Source organism: Balaenoptera ricei, chromosome 6 (genome assembly GCF_028023285.1).
Source record: "Balaenoptera ricei isolate mBalRic1 chromosome 6, mBalRic1.hap2, whole genome shotgun sequence".
Lineage (NCBI taxonomy): Eukaryota > Metazoa > Chordata > Mammalia > Artiodactyla > Balaenopteridae > Balaenoptera > Balaenoptera ricei.
The window spans coordinates 5,132,359-5,144,986 of NC_082644.1; the positions used below are offsets into that span (position 1 = coordinate 5,132,359).

General features: G+C 38.2%; 1 protein-coding gene across 5 annotated transcripts in view; it reads left to right on the forward strand.

Moving 5' to 3' along the window:
- GALNTL6 (polypeptide N-acetylgalactosaminyltransferase like 6) overlaps positions 1–12,628 on the forward strand; it is a 1,732,831-nt gene that overhangs the window by 750,959 nt on the left and 969,244 nt on the right. The gene's annotated exons all lie outside the window — the stretch shown is intronic.

The window sequence follows — 12,628 nt, forward strand, 5'->3', positions numbered from 1 at the left end:
GTTGGGAAATCTGCTTAAGCTATTTAAACCTTCTGCTGTAATAAAGAAAATGGTAGTATCTATCATATCATTATTATTCATGAGACAGTGGTCCTAATGTTTGTAAACTGTATTTGGCAAATAAAATAATTAGCCTTCGACTCTGTAACTTGTATTTGCAGTCCAGGCTTCTCTTATGAGGCCCTGATGATAACATATATTCAATTTCTTACTAAGCATCTCCTCTTAAGTTTTTTGTAGCACTTCAAACTCATATATTCAATTGTTTCCCATTCCCCCTCCAACCTGCTTCCCTTCCTGTGTTCCCTACCTTGGTAGATGGTATTTCATCTACTTATTTCTACAAGCAAAAACCTTGGAGTCATCTTTTTGCTTCCCTTTTCATTATCTAAAAACTCTGCTCCTTCTGTACACAAATAAGTCATTTTTCCACTTCTCTCCTGCTTCTGGTGCCCCCACCATCCTTAATTCATCGTCACCTCTCTCTGTTATTCCAGTAACCCCCCAACTCCCTTCCTGCATTCTTTGTTCACTGCATCAACATTTGTCCTACTCCAGACTTTTATTCTACTACATCAGAGTCATCTTTTTAAAATAAAAAATTGGTTAATTACTACCATGCGTAAAACTTTTCAGTGAAATCAATAGGAAAAAGTTCAGAACCCTCAGCATGGTTTACAGGACTCTCCAATATCTGACCTCTGCCGCCTTTCCAGATAGATGGTGAGCCACCATCATGGTGGATCATTATCCTTCAGCCACACGAGGCTTTGATCTGTCTTTAAAACACTCTGCGTCCTTTCACATGACAGGGAATCACCCAGCCTGTTCCCTTCCGCACACACTCTGAGTTAGCTAGCAGTTATTCAGGCTTTTGTAGAAACATCTCTTTCCCAAGAGAATGCTCTCTGACACACTCAGGTTAAATTAAAATCTCTTAGAGTTGATCTGTTTAAACATTATCTTTTTCATGAAACCCACACAATTATAATGGATTCCTTTTTCATGATATTATTATTATTATCATTATTATTGCCATTTGTATTATTGGAGGCTGTGGCATGGAGAGGGTCAGAAGCAGAAACCAGTAACGAAAGGAGAGGAAAACTGCTAAGATATGACACAAACTCACAATATTGGTAAAGGCCAGACTTGATTAGAGGACTTTATTAAAAGATTCTATTTCCCAGCGGTGTGTGCTATATGTATATGTCCATATGTGTGTGTGTATATACGTGTGTATGTGTATACTCTTTTGTGTTATGCCCACAAAAATCCAATTTTGTTTGTGGGGGGGGGGGTGTTAGGATTTTCACCCCTACCACCAAACAATTCTCCAGACACCATCCGGGCCCAAATTGTTACTTGTATTTCTGACCAACTGGCTACAAATCAGAAGTTCCCAAGACCTCTTCCTTGGGTTCAATTAATTTGCTAGAGCAACTCACAGAACTCATGAAACCAGTTTAATTGCTAGATTACTGGTTTATTATAAAAGGATATAACTCAGGTACAGCCAGATAGAAAAGATGCACAGGGCAAGGTATGGGGAAAGTACTCAGAGCTTCCATGCCTCTTACTGTGCGATACTCTCCCCAAGTCTCCACGTGTTCACCAACTCGGAAGCTCTCTGAACCCCATCCTTTGGGTTGTTTATGGAGACTTCATTACATAGGCATGATTGATTAAATCATTGGCCATTGGTGATTCATTCAACTTTCAGCTCCTACTTGCTCCTGGAGGTGAGGGGGTGGGAATGAAATTCTACCCCTTCAAAGAGATAGTTGGTTGTCCTGGCAACCGGCCCCCATCCTTAGGTTTGGGCGAAAAGTCACCTCGTTAACAAAACAAAAGACACCTTTGTTGCTCTAATTACTTGCTAAGTTCCAAGTTTTAGGAGTTCTGTGCTAGAAATGGAGATGAAAGCCAAAGTATATATCTTTCTTATTATAAATTGCAATATCAAATATATGTATAGTTTCTTTTGAAGGTGTTATTTATGGGATTAGAAGCTAATGAGCTACAATAATATTTGCATATCACCTAAATATTCCATGCAATGTTCTAGGCATAGGGTTTTATGAGTTATACCATGAGACAAAATGTCCTCTGTGGTGCTCCAAGTACAATGGTGCTTCCAGGACAAAGGACGACCCTGCCTGAAAAAGTGTACGCGTTACACCCCTTACCTGCCTTACCAGACTCTTAATCGCCCGCCCACCATGTTGCAATGTTTACGAAATTCCTGAGTACACCTGTGCCACGCCCACCTGGGCAAGGGACCTGTCCCAAATAAGGAAAGGCATCTGGCCTGTCCCTCTCGCACCCTATAGAAGGAAGGTATATGTGCCTCGACCAATCAGTAAATGAAATTTTCACCTCGGACCATTCATTTGTTTTCTGGCTATAAAAACTGATCAATAGCTCATGTTTGGAATTGACTCTCCCAGAATACTAGGAAGTCGGCCCGCTGTTCTGGCAGCAACCCTTCCCTCTAATAAAGTCTATCTTCTTTACATTCTGCCTTATGTGTGGAAGTTCTTTTCCAACCCGCATTTGGACTACGACATCCTCTACTTGCTCTTTGTGTGAGGGAGGCTCACAAATCACTAGTGAAGACAAGTTTTAAATGCAGAGATGTCTTCAACTTTGATTGCAAGGAGGTTTTCATTTTTTTGTGTGTTGTTTTTATTTTTGTTGTAAAGGTTTAATTGTATAACATGCATATAAAATAAAGTGTAACGAGTTTTTATAGATATGGAGGCAAGTTTTAAAGAGATTGGTTAATCTAATTTAAAACAATAAGATTCACAGTATTAGGAAACAGCATAAGTGGGGTAAAGGGTGAAGGTGCACGTCAAAGTTTCCATTTAGCCCAAGGATCTTAATCGAAACACTGGGTATCTTCATGCGTAAAATTAAGAGGTAAGATAGATTAATTCTAAGTCTTTTCCAACTCTAACATTCTACAATATTATAATCACGTTATTGTCGAATTCCTTCTGGCCATTTCCTATTAATGTGAAGCCATGTATAAAAATAGTTATATAATAAAGATTAGTATCTGTTGCTCATTAAAATAACGTGTGTCTGCTTAAAGTCTAACTGAAATATTTGTACCATCACTTACTTTTATTTTTGGTGTTAACAGTTCAAGCACATAGTGAAAATCATTAAGACAATGGAAGTCCAACTTACCCTGAAAATGTAGATTTTATCCTTAAATGTATGACTCTGACATAAGGAAAACTCGACAGACTTGAAAACCTTAAGTAGAAAGTTAAAAGAACACCAAGTCATTTATTTTGAAATTGCTTTTGAAAAACTCTTAACTTTTGCTTTGCATCATTAAATTAATTACTCATTAAAACCCGAAGTTTTATAAATATTATATTGTCCTAATACTCCAACAAATTTTCTTCTAATTTTATGCTTGTAAATTCTGAGAAGTCTTAAAATTGCATAATAATACTGGGAAATGGATGAGATTAATTTTGACTTTTTTAAAGGTAATTGATTCTTTAGGCCCTTTAGAGTTATTAATCTTTTGTAATAGAGTTTAAACAATTCCAGACTCAGATACTTGCCTTTGAAATGTGGATAACTTCAAATAATAAGCCATATCTAACAAACTTTGTTTGCCTGACTTTGAAAATTTTATTTGAGCTAAGGAATTAGATGTTTCTTTCATACAGATAATGTGCCAAGATCTATAAAATTATTTCTTCTGCATAATATCACCCAGCAGGTACACATCAACGTTTATTGCTTAAAAAAATTTATAATTCCCTTTGTGGAACGGAGCTACCTTTTAAACTCTCCTGTATATCAACAGCTGTCTCTGAAATGTGAATATTTTATCCCTACCCAATTTTTTTATATTGTTTATGGTACATACTGATCAAACTACATTTGACCTTCACTTAATATGTTGTTTTCAATGGCCTAGAAATACTTTCAGTGTTTGATTAGAAAGTATTTGACCAGCTGGTAGGAATCCTGAGACTCTGAGAAGAAAACGTTTCAACAAGGAGAGAGTTGGTCAATGTTTGTATTCCACAGAACTTTCTTCAAATAATATATAGTTGTGGCTCTAGTGGGGCGTCCTTATCCTGTGTAATAAGAATGACTTTTCATTTTAATTATGAAATGTGCTTTCAGTTTAAGGTACACTTTTGAACTTGAGAAGGTATTCTCTGATCTATGAGACACATGTCCAGATCATTCAGAATTGTTATGAAGAATGAGTCCTGGCTTTCGTGAGATGATCTGCTGTCATTGTGGGGATTCAGCCCAGCAGGTGTCAGGGGGCAGTGGTTTGGAGTAAGGGTTGCATCTGGAGTCACTGCACTTGGATTTCATCTCCGTGTTTACTTAGCGTGGCAACTGAAAACCGGTACTTTTAAGTACTTATGGACATTAAAAAATGTTTAAGGGAGGAATGCTTTGTGGAACACAGGACCCAGGCATGACATCTGCTCAGTAGATCACAATTGTGATATTGGCCTATAATTGAAGATAGAGGACAATTGAAGATACTGGCCTATAACTTTCTGTTTTTGTGATATCTTTGTCTGGTTTTGGTATCAGGGTGATGGCGGCCTCATAGAATGAGTTTGGGAGAGTTCCACCCTCTGCAATTTTTTGGAAGAGTTCGAGAAGGATAGGTGTTAGTGCTCTAAATGTTTGATAGAATTCACCTGTGAAGCCATCAGGTCCTGGACTTTTGTTTGTTGGAAGATTTTTAATCACAGTTTCAGTTTCATTACTTGTGATTGGTTTGTTCATATTTTCTATTTCTTCCTGGTTCAGTCTTGGAAGGTTGTACTCTTCTAAGAATTTGTTCATTTCTTCTAGGTTGTCCATTTTATTGGCATATAGTTGCTTGTAATAGCCTCTTATGATCCTTTGTATTTCTGTGGTGTCAGTTGTAACTTCTTTTTCATTTCTAATTTTATTGATTTGAGTCCTCTCCCTTTTTTTTCTTGATGAGTCTGGCTAAAGGTTTATCAATTTTGTTTATCTTCTCAAGAAACCAGCTTTTAGTTTAAAAAAAAGAAACAATTGAAGAAAGGGTTTCAGAGGAAAGTGTACCTACAGTTATTCACAATGAAGTTAGACAGAGATACTTTCTAGATTTGTAGTTCATTTTTTTAATTCTTTAAAACAAAAAGAATGTCACATTGGTTGGTTTACCCTCATTCTCTATTTTGTGTTATAAATTTGTTTTTCCAATCTTGCCATTTTTCTGAGTTACGTCTCCTGGGGTCAGTAGAGGATGAGATGCTATGTTATTAGACATTCTTGGAGAAAATGCCTATTTAGTTCTTGCAACATAAAGGAGAAAAATGTGGGTTATGGAGACAGTGACCCTAACTAACTCAGAATGAAACCTGTTTTCCTTCAAACCCTCTTCTTCTTCTTTAATTGATGGACCCCGGAGCTGCCACCCTGCCTGGCCATGCTCCCTGTCGTTCTGTATCGATTCTCTGGGAAAGATGTATTCAGGCAGCTGCTCTTGAATCTAATTCTCCCATTCAGCTTTCCTTTCTATTAGTTTAAACAGACAACATCATCTCTTTCTCACTCAAGAAATATGCCAGGGAAGTACACAGACAAGTCCCGGAGCCCAGGGCATTCATTAAACCAGAAGCACCGTAAACATTTATTATATCAGAAATAGCAGACAGCATGCCCCTGACCAAACAATGGATGTGTCAAAATGATGCATTGGTTGAATTTTGCCTCACTTTCCTCTTCCTTTTCTACCTGAGGAAAAAAAAAAAGCAAGGTAGTGGTTAGAAAAAGTGAAATAAAATAAAATTGGAGCCCGAGTTTCAGGGTAAATGATATCAAAACTCTCTGCAGATCTAATAAAAGTAAATTGTTAGAGGTCATTACTTTTCATGTTTATTGATTTTTAGCAGCCGACGTCATTATTAGCTGGCAGAGAAGCAAATTTATCATGAAGTTCCCAAATATGAAGGTAACAGAAGGGCAAAGTTAAGGTAATTTTTTGAGAAAATATCACACTCATTAACGAACATCAAAGAACAAGGGATCCATAGTCAACTTCGAAAAACGTTTTCTACAGTTAATAAAGGTATAGAGTGTGTAAAGACAGGTGAAATATTTATTCTTCTAAATTATATTACATATGTATTCTATTACGATAACATTTTAAAGTGAGGCAAAGATGAGCAAAACATTTTTCCACCTGAGTTTATATTTTCCGAAATTTTTCTTCAGGTCTCTGAAGCGTCTGACAACACAGCAGAAGTGTTACTAATTAAATTATAAGACTCCTTATATCAGCTCCACAAAGGCAGGGACCTTGTTCATCTTTCTCTTATTTCCACATTGCCTGGCACACAAAAGAAACTCAATAAATATTGTTGAGTGGATAAAGGACCGGCAAGCATGAACGTAGTTTTGGAGAGACTGCGTCATCAACTGGCCATTATACTTGGGCCCATTGACCACTGCCTTAGAATAACATCTTGCTACCATAACATCCGATCAGGATGCTGACACTACAGTGCAAAAGAAACACAGAGGAAGAGATCAGCCTCCACGAGCCTTTTAAAAGGGATTTGTAGGTACAAGATAACCAAAGGACACAACTTAAACTTGCTGATATGTCCAGAACTCTTTCCAGTTGAGTTGTTTACTCTATTCCTGCATCTCTGAAGCAAAATCCATAAGCATAGCTTTCAGGTAGGATGCCCAAAACTCGGCCTCGGGGCAGTGGTGCTAAATTGAATCTCAGAGTTTGGGGTGAAGTAGAAAAGAAGAGCTTTATTGCTTTGTCAGGCAAAGGGGGACACAGTGGGCTCATGCCCTGAAAACTGTGTGTCCCAATCTAGAGGGATTTGGTGAGAAGTTTTTAAGCAATGATTCAAGGGCGGGTTGCTGATAAGGATCAGGGTGTGTGCATCCCTTTAATCTGGCCTCATATGTCAAACAGTTAACATCTTCCATTTGTTGGGAGTTTCAGTTCTGCGGAAGAGCTCAAAGATATTGCTATGTGTATATCCCTTGAGGCGGAACCAGGACCCTGCCCCAAGCCTGCACTATTGTTTCTTGACTGCTCCTCCCTTGTCTCTGCGTCCCCTCCCTTCCCTGATTAGCAACTGTTTGAACCTGCCCTTTGGAACTCAGGGAAGGCCATGGAGACTGAAGCCTATTGCCTACAAACAAGAAACATGGGACACAGAAAGGCTTCCATGCCCAGGAGCCCCACAGGGTCCTGCTCAGTTTCAGGTACATGAGCCATCTGCTAATCTAAGTCATTTTCGCTCGGTCACCCTAGGAGACAGTAATCATGAGTCAGTGATTCCTTCAAATGCTCTAAGTAAAAGGACACCATCAAAAGGACCTCTTCCCATAAGCTTGGAATCCATGTATGATGTGTATCATGTTCTGTGGTAGTAAATTAAATATTTTTTCATGAACTAAAATCCTTCCTAAGGGCAACTACTTATAATGTGTGTATTCTGAAATAATAACCAATCTGTTTCAAAATTTGCCACTTAAAACTTTTTTTTTTAGTCACAATTCCAGAAGGCATTTTTGCAGGTCCATGCAAAGCGCTAACGGCTTGCAGAGCAGAAAGCTCCAATTTGCATTCTCCAAAAAAGGACAGCTCGACCAGATTTAATGTATTTTGGCTGGCAATTTGTATGCTTAGTCTCTGCCCAACATACTTTACTTTGAAAGAGCCAAGCTATAAAGCCTAGAATTATCGTTTATATTAGGAAGCCTGATAGAGTTGTTTCCACTGGTACGGTGCCCGCTTTGGCAGTAGCATAATTTGTATCTTAAAGAGATGGGAGTGTTCCTTGAGGACAAAAAAAGAATAGTGGGCTTTGCAGTGATTATTTTGGAGAGCTCATCTTTTCTACCTTTCTGTGAATGCTGGAGTACTTTTAGGTGATTTCGCCGTATATGCATAGTCATAAATTATATATTTCTTTGTGGGCCAAATTTGATTTTAAAATACTGGGGCTTTGTAAAACCAGATTTTATTTTTCTTAACAAAGAGTTCATAAGAAGTTCACTTCAGTTAACTTTTTCCTCTTTGTTGGATTCTTTCTCTGCATACACTTGAGGAAAGAGGCTAAGCAGAAGAGAGGTTTTGCCCATTTCTTATCTTCATTAAAGCCCTGCCCTCATGCTATTAGATTATCCTTGGTCCCTGATACAAAAGGCAATTGTCAGTTCTTTTCAATTTTTTTTAATTTGTCTCTCTTGGATATTTGTATTTAAATTATTAAATATAAAGCTTAATTTATCAGTAACAAACCATACAGTCATAGAATGGTACATAAAAGTATGTACCAGTTATGTAACTCCTGGGTAGAAAGATTGGATTTTATTTTTCTCAGGCTCTCAAGACCACATTTCCTTTCAAGAGTGGAAAATGTAATCTTTTAAGTCAAGATAACAGGTATTTTCAATTAAAAATGCATGCTCTATTGGACGAATTCTCAGTCAGCTGTAGATTTCTCCCCATCCTTACTTACCTTTATACTTCTGGATGGAAGGCTGACATTTAGTGTTGTTATCTTAGGTTTTGTTTCCTGAGAATCAGTCCCTGAAGGGATGATCCAAGCACAAATAGCTTATCTGGGAAAGGAACCCAGGAAATAGCAGGAGAGCCATGAGGAAGTAAGACAGGGAAGGAAAGATCACCAGTAAAAAAGTGTGGTTATCAGACAGGTCACTAACATGTGCCATGAATTTATTCCTACTTGGGAACCCTGGGGATTTGTTTTTGTTTTTGTTCTTAGTGTTTTTTTTTAATTGAAGTATAGTTGATTTAAAATGTTATGTTAGTTTCTAGTATACAGCAAAGTAATTCATATATATATATATATATATATACATATATATATATATATATACACACACATATATATATACATATATAATTTTTCATTATGGTTTATTACAGGATATTGAATACAGTTCCCTGTGCTATACAATAGGACCTTGTTGTTTATCCATCCTATATACACTACTTTGCATCTGCTAACTCCAAACTCCCAGTCCTTCCCTCCCCTCACACCCCTCCCCCTTGGCAACCACAAGTCTGTTCCCTATGTCTGTGAGTTTGTTTTTGTTTCGTAGATAAGTTCATTTGTGTCATATTTTAGATACCACATATAGGTGATATCATATGGTGTTTGTCTTTCTTTTTCTGACTTACTGCACTTAGTATGATAAACTCTAGGTCCATCCACATTGCTGCAACGACATTATTTCATTCTTTTTATGGCTGAGTAATATTCCATTGTATATATGTACCACATCTTCTTTATCCATTCATCTGTCAGTGGACATTTAGGTTCCTTCCATGTCTTGGCTATTGTGAATAGTGCCGCTATGAACAATGGGGTGCATGTATCTTTTTGAATTATAGTTTTGTCTGGATATATACCCAGGAGTGGGATTACTGGATCATATAGTAACTCTATGTTTAGTTTTTTAAGGAACCTCCATACTGTCCTCCATAGTGGCTGCACCAACTTACATTCCTGCCAACAGTATGTGGGAGGGGGGGGATTTGTAACAGTGCACCTGAAATGTTTTCTCCTGGTTGTAAGGGAGGGAGGATTTACAGTGCATCAACCATCATCTACTTTGGGGTGAGACTACCAGGCAAAGGCAATTCTCTGACACCTAAGGAGCTGGTGGAGCAGAGAAAGGCCTCAGGCAGAGGCTGAAGATGGAAGCCAGCCTCTCAATCTCTGTGGGACTCTGAGAGGTACAGGCACACACTGCCAACATCTCGCCTGTCAAACTTGTAGCATAGGTTACTATGGTGACCAGACTCTTCTGTAGGCATCTGAGATGTAAGTTGCCCTTTTTGTATATCACTAATAACTCACTTTTACTTTACAAATACATCCACCTACGACAGCTTAGACTTAAAAAAACAAACAAAAAAACCCCTGAGATATCACATATTGTTTGAGAAGCACTGCTTTAGTGGCCCCTAACCCTGACCTCGGGTCCCAGTCATGGAGATTGAGCACTGAAGATTTTGGGTTGTTTAGTTTGGTTAGAGCCCCAGAGCAGGTGGGACACAGGACATGTGCCTCACTTATTTGGAAAGAGCTCAGGAGGACACTGAGCTTCTTTAGAGATGAGTGTTGAGCACATCCTAAAAGACTAATGCACATCTTAACTTGCTTGATAGGAACCCCAAACTTCAGATGTGCTGTCCTCCCTACCCTACTCACCAGCCAGTGGGGAACAGAAGCTCAGAGAGAGAGCTGGCCAACCTGAGGGGCAAGTGTCAGGGCAGAACTCACAGTGGATGAGCTGGTTTACCAGATGCCCCAAAAAGCACACAGAAGCAGTGATCATGGGACAAGAAAGGGTCACCAACTCCAGGCATTCTTGCTGAAGAGTCAGGATGCCAGGGTCTCAGACCCTGCTACCATCTCTGTGGTCACTTTCACCAGGATGGGGGGAGGCAAGGGTAGCCTTTCTGCCACCATGTATTTAGAATCTATTCCACCTGGCTTCCTGCAGCCCTGTAACTCTTCATATTTAAAGGCAAACTTTCAGTATTCAGAAAATTTCTTTTTCATAAAGTTTTCCCATGTAACTGTCTCTGCTAAAACACACACCTATACTTTACACACTCAATTTCATTTGTCGCTCTTTTTATAATCTAGGCTATACCTACACTTCTGCTTAAAAGCAATGCTTATGTCAAGCTATTGTTGCTTCCTGAATATTCGGAGAGGGGAAGGGGAACCAGAAAGCACAATGAAAGGAGCCTTAGTACATTTTTAATGATATTCGAGACTCATGATCCTCAAAGCAAGGACACGCAAATAGGGCAAAAATAAAATAAAAATAAATAAAAGCCAAGCTACTTTTGAAGATAAATGGACTCAAGTTTACCATTTTCACCACCAGCCTAAATACATTCACACCTAGAATTCGAATCTCAAAGCCAAATCTTCGTGATGTGCATTCAGCAATTTCCAAATCGTTTTTTATGTGAAGAGCTTTGGGAAGACCTTTTTGAGACCAGATATGGTGCATTTTAAAACATTAACACAAAAAGGATCTTGCTGTGATTTATGTCATAGAGTGTTCTGCCTATGTTTTCCTCTAAGAGTTTGATGGTGTCTGGCCTTACATTTAGGTCTTTAATCCATTTTGAGTTTATTTTTGTGTATGGTGTTAGGGAGTGTTCTAATTTCATTCTTTTACATGTAGCTGTCCAGTTTTCCCAGCACCACTTATTGAAGAGGCTGTCTTTTCTCCATTGTATATTCTTGCTTCCTTTATCAAAGATAAGGTGACCATATGTGTGTGGGTTTATCTCTGGGCTTTCTATCCTGTTCCATTGATCTATATTTCTGTTTTTGTGCCAGTACCATACTGTCTTGATTACTGTAGCTTTGTAGTATAGTCTGAAGTCCGGGAGCCTGATTCCTTCAGCTCTATTTTTTTTCCCTCAAGATTGCTTTGGCTATTTGGGGTCTTTTGTGTTTCCATACAAATTGTGAAATTTTTTGTTCTAGTTCTGTGAAAAATGCCAGTGGTAGTTTGATAGGGATTGCATTGAATCTGTAGATTGCTTTGGGTAGTAGAGTCATTTTCACAATGTTGATTCTTCCAATCCAAGAACATGGTATATCTCTCCATCTATGTGTATTATCTTTAATTTCTTTCATCAGTGTCTTATAATTTTCTGCATACAGGTCTTTTGTCTCCTTAGGTAGGTTTATTCATAGGTATTTTACTCTTTTTGTTGCAATGGTAAATGGGAGTGTTTTCTTTTTGACCCACCTCCTAGAGAAATGGAAATAAAAACAAAAATAAACAAATGAGACCTAATGAAACTTAAAAGCTTTTGCACAGCAAAGGAAACCATAAACAAGACCAAAAGACAACCCTCAGCATAGGAGAGAATATTTGCAAATGAAGCAACTGACAAAGGATTAATCTCCAAAATTTACAAGCAGCTCATGCAGCTCAGTATCAAAAAAACAAACAAACCAATCCAAAAATGGGCAGAAGACCTAAATAGACATTTCTCCAAAGAAGCTATACAAATTGCCAACAAACACATGAAAGAATGCTCAACATCATTAATCATTAGAGAAATGCAAATCAAAACTACAATGAGATATCATCTCACACCAGTCAGAATGGCCGTCATCAAAAAATCTACAAACAATAAATGCTGGAGAGGGTGTGGAGAAAAGGGAACCCTCATACACTGTTGGTGGGAATGTAAATTGATACAGCCACTATGGAGAACAGTATGGAGGTTCCTTAAAAAACTAAAAATAGAACTACCATACGACCCAGCAATCCTGCTACTGGGCATATACCCTGAAAAAACCATACTTCAAAAAGAGTCATGTACCACAATGTTCATTGCAGCTCTATTTACAATAGCCAGGACATGGAAGCAACCTAAGTGTCCATCGACAGATAAGTGGATAAAGAAGATGTGGCACAGATATACAATGGAATATTACTCAGCCATAAAAAGGAACAAAATTGAGTTATTTGTAGTGAGGTGGATGGACCTAGAGTCTGTCATACAGTGAAGTAAGTCAGAAAGGGAAAAACTAATACCGTATGCTAACAC